Here is a 5,339-nt window from a genome sequence, read left to right on the forward strand (position 1 = left end):
CAATTTTGTTTTCTCTTTGAACTAAAACACCATATTTGTCATACAGTAAACTTTCATCTCAATTCTTTTCTATCAGTCTTGTTTATTCTTATTTAATGCAGTTGTTTTTCTTATCTTATTAACTGACTTGATTCCAATGACTATAGTATATGCTGATATCTGGTGAGTAAAGTTTCTTTCTTTTTGTTTGTTTGTTTGTTTTTGTAGAATTTTCTGACTCTAAATGAATCTTAATATAGTTTAATCCAATTTTAAAATACTCTTGTGATTCTAATGTTTTATTGAATTTATTAATTTTAAGAGATTTATATTTACAATAGTATTTTTTCATATGCTTAAATTTTGTTCGTTTTTAGTAACATTTTTGTAGGGTTTTTTTTTCTCATAGATCTTATACCTTTCTGTGTAACTTTATTCCCCCCCCTTTTTTTTTTTTGCTATTGTGAATGAAATATTTCTTCCATTAGCATTTCAAAGTGTTTATTGCCATTAAATTTTGTATATTCATCGTTTCCAAATACCTTACTAAAAATCCCTCTTTGTTTTTCCTAATCTCCGTGGTTTCCTAGGCATATAATCATATCAATAGTCACTGCATCCTCCAAGATAATCTTTAATGACAGTAGCCATTCCTGTTAATTCCTGATTTTAATTGAAACAGCTTATGATTTTTAAATACCTATAGGCTTTTCATAAATAATCTTCATTGTGTTTAAGTAGTTTCCTTCAATTTCTGTTTTACTCAAGAATCTTCATTAGGAATAGCTACCGAATCTTAGTAATAAGCCTTTTAGCATCTATTGATATGATCATGTTTTCTCTTATTTAATTTATTTGGGTAATTGTGTTAATAGATTTACTGAAATCAAAACACTCTTGAATTCCTGGAATACAATTCTTTTTGCCATAGTTATTAACCTTAAAAAAATTTTTTTCATCTGTATGTATAGATGAGATTGGTCTATGGTTTTTTTCTTTTTTTCTTTTTGTCTTGTGTTTCTTTATCAGGTTTTTTGGGGTTTTGTGCTTTTTTTTTGGCTGCGTTGGGTCTTCGTTGCTGCGCGCGGGCTTTCTCTAGTTGCAGCGAGCGGGGGGCTACTCTTCGTTGTGGTGCTGGGGCTTCTCATTGCAGTGGCTTCTCTTGTTGTGGAGCACAGGCTCTAGGCACATGGGCTTCAGTAGTTGTGGCTCTCTAGGTGCGTGGACTTCAGTAGTTGTGGCTCTCGGGCTCTAGAGCACAGGCTCAGTAGTTGTGGCACACGGGCTTAGTTACTCCGTGGCATGGGTGATCTTCCCCGGACCTGGGATCAAACCCGTGTCCCCTGCACTGGCAGGCGGATTCTTTTTCTTTGTAGCAGCAACCCATGCTGCTACACGGTTGCATGCAGAATTTTAAAATGAACATCTTTCTAGTTCATCTTATTTCATTCATTTTCATGAATGCTGCTTCTTGGCAGCATTCAACACAGTTGAAGACTCTGTACTTCTATCTTAAATTTATTGAATGGATGTTATTGATTCATATCTTTAGTATGATAATGTAGAGGAATTTATGATGGATACTAATGGAAAATTACAGGAAAATTTAGTGAATTGTTTGCTGACATTTTTATTTTCTATTAGAGGGTTCATCTCTGTAATTATGCAATTTACTACCTTTTTCCCCTTTCTATATTACTTTGGAAAATTACAGCCTTACAATAGACATCAGTAATTTGTAAATATTGTGGCTGATCTATTTTAGAACAGTGTTCTAAGAGAATGGAGTCACAGATATACTTTTTTTTTTTTTGCGGTACGCGGGCCTCTCACTGTTGTGGCCTCTCCCGTTGCGGAGCACAGGCTCCGGACGCGCAGGCTTAGCGGCCATGGTTCACGGGCCCAACCGCTCCACCGCATGTGGGATCTTCCTGGACCGGGGCACGAACCCGTGTCCCCTGCATCGGCAGGCGGACTCAACCACTGCGCCACCAGGGAAGCCCCAGATATACTTTTTGTAAGCAAAGAATCAAGCATTAAAACCAAAGGAAACTTAGAAAGTGATGTCATCTCTTGACCGAATGACACAGATTTGCCTTTCTGAACAGATTTTCAGTGTCCTTCAAGACCATAAATGGAATTCCCTGGCAGGCAAATGGTTAGGACTCCACGCTTCCACTGCAGGGGGCATGGGCTCAATCCCTGGTTGAACCAAGATCCTGTATGTCACGTGGCCAAAAAACCCCAAAAAACAAACAAAAAACTCCCACCATAACTAATAGAAAATTGCACAATGCAATTGCTAATATGAAGTCTACATTTTATATAAAAATTATGCTTGCTACATGACTTTACTAAACTGGATTCCTGCAAAAGATAATAGATGACTCTCTGAACATGATAAAGTGAGCTTCCAGCAAAAGATTACTATGACAAACTAAAGTATATCAGGTGATGCAGCATAGCTAAAACAAAACAACAGCTCTGAGAGTCTTTTACCATCCCACCTCTGGTGCAAAGGGACTGCACGGCCAGCAAGGCAGTGGGGCAGTCACGGAACTGGGGCTGAATGATTTTTACACGATTTGTAATCCTCCCTAAGGTGGAGGAGGTCATCTAATTTGATTTACGTGGTTTAAATCACTGTTCCTTTAGTTTTCCTCATACTTTAACTAAACTAGGTAGTGAGTTAGTCATTAAACTTGAAAAATGTTTCAACTGAATGAAAAACTTCCTCTGATAAAGCCTCCAAATAATCAAGGAACGATTCAAGGTATTTTCTGCATAAACTTTCCACCTGGATAAACCACTTTAGGCACTCAGCTTTTAACTATGTGAAGAGGAAATTGGTTATCACCAAATGCAACACATAATTCTGCCTTCTTACATACCATAACCTACTCGATTCAAATTCATCATTAAACGTCACTTGTATAATTTGCTAACAGTGATGCTCTCAGGGCCTGTGGTGTGCAGGACCCTATATATAAAGTTGTCTCAAGCTGCTATCCTTTTAATGTTCACATTACATTTATTTTTTGATTCCCTCCCCTGCTGTCAGCTGTCACATTTTGTTTACCTGCTTCCAGCAGGACACTGTCAATACTTATGATTTATTCAGGAGCATAAGTCAGATAACGAAACTTATTAGAATCAGGTGTGAAATAAGAACACGTACACGCTGAAGATGGGGACCTGAGCGCCCTCACTTCTCAGTAAAGTATGTGAGTGTTAGTAACAGGTCTCCTGGTCTTCTCCAGATTGGTGATGCTCCACAACTGAATTCTAAACATGTAAATTGCAATTAGATGTTTCTGGTAAGTAGTAAATAAAATATCCATCATAATTTAAGAACCCTGTTAAAAATTTTAAAACTCTCTTTGCAGAGGAAGAGTCTAATAGCACGTTTCCAATGGAAGACTGTGGGCACAATAAGGAAGACAGAACTATATAGATTAGCAGCTGGCTTAATTAGCTTCCCATAAACTTATTAACAAATTAGATTACAAAATACAAATGTAATTTAATGAATCATCATATGAGGCACTGAACTCAAAGCTGAATTGTCACATGCTTACCATAATACGACCTGCTTAATTACTGATATGAATGAGTCACTCATACCTCAAGCCTGCTCAACAGTTTTGAAAACCTACTTATGTAATGGTGGTGCTCACGTCTGAGTAAAGTAAACTACACAGGGAACTGAGTAGTTCCCTGGGTCAGGTGTAGCAGTCCTCAAAATGATCATAACGTGACACTGTAACAATACAGCTGTTTCTTAAAGGTTCTAGAGACCCAAGATATGTATTTCTAGAGCTAAGTTATCTTCTGTTGTATCAATTCAGATGCAGCTAGATTTCAATTAGATTGTCAATTTTTTAAGGCACATGTGATGGAATTCTGTGAATTTACAAGAGGAAGTGAGGGCAACTAGTAATAATGGTTATGTAAAGGGGTAGTTAAAATAACAGCTTGCTACCAGCCCCATGCTTCTGAAGAAGTTGCACATGTGGGAAAATACTTGGGTACAACTCTTTAACAAATTTTAACAATTGAAAATGTGGGGAGAAAAAAACTTTATTCGAGAGTATAACCTTCTTACCTTTGGGATGTTAAAATTACCTTTTATCAGATAGTTTTCAACTTTTTAAATGTTCTTACTTAATAATTTTAACATTGATAATGTCACTTTAGTCTCCACATTTGGGGAAAATTTTACCTTCTGTAAAATCTAAGAATGGGAACCACTAGAACATGTACAAAGCCATGTTGCTCTGATTTGCAGTGAATGCTTTTTAAGAAAAGCATTTCATGACCACAGACCAGGATATCCAAACTTCTGGTGAGGAGGATTTTTTCCAAGTCTTGTGATCAACTGTGGAAAAATAATTGAAGCCCCTTAAGGGTGCTGAAGAAAAGGTCTTAGGGAGAAAATACCCAGAGCCAAAGTGAGAGCACTGTTATATTTCTCCCTACTCGCAGGTGAGGAAAGAGCAACAATTTTGTACATACACTTTGTAAAATTTCTCAAAACCACACCTACATTTCTAACCCTACCTTTAAAATTCCTGCTGTTGTTCTCAAGAAAACCAGGATCACATAATAGAAGCTTTGATACATGTAATAAACCAAACATCCACGTACCATGCTCAGAGCAGTGTCTGTTCCATATAAGTGCTCAGCAACTATTAGCTTTGATGATCATTGGAAGAATTAAATATGCCTGCCTCCCAAACCTTCTTCACATATAAAGCAAGCACAGTGAACTGACTGGACTGTAGCTTTAATAGACAGACTTAAGGATAGCTATTAATATAAGAATTGCAATATGAAATTAAATAGACTCTTAGGCTAAAAAATTACAAGTTTTAAAGATTCTCCAGTAAGTTTATTTTGCAAGCCTTTTGTATTTTATGTTTGATTGGTATACACTGGAATAAAGAGAAAAATGTTCATATAGACTCAGTTTTGAACACTGAACTGTTATCATCTTAAGATAAATTCAGATTTACTTTATTTTTAATTGACCTTCAAATTGCAGCAGCTCACGAGGTTTAGCTGTAAGTGTTCTTGCCACCCCACCCTGTCACTGAGTCAGACATACACACAACACATGTAAACAGACACAAACAAGTCTTTTATAATGTAAATAATCGTTCCTTGTTGAAACTTTTTATACCCAGTTCCTGTCTTTTCTGAAATTGGGATATTCATATTTATAGAGAACAATATTTATAAAGTAAAGAGTTTCTCTTTGAAAACTCAAGCAATTCTTGACAGCAATAGTTTTCTTTTTGATCTAAAAAGCATGGAATACGGAAGGCCAAAAGGGGAAAAATCACTTCAAATGATCAAAA

Source organism: Delphinapterus leucas, chromosome 5 (assembly GCF_059928025.1).
Source record: "Delphinapterus leucas isolate spDelLeu-1000000601 "Yukka" chromosome 5, BTC_Dleu_Yukka2, whole genome shotgun sequence".
Taxonomy (NCBI): domain Eukaryota; kingdom Metazoa; phylum Chordata; class Mammalia; order Artiodactyla; family Monodontidae; genus Delphinapterus; species Delphinapterus leucas.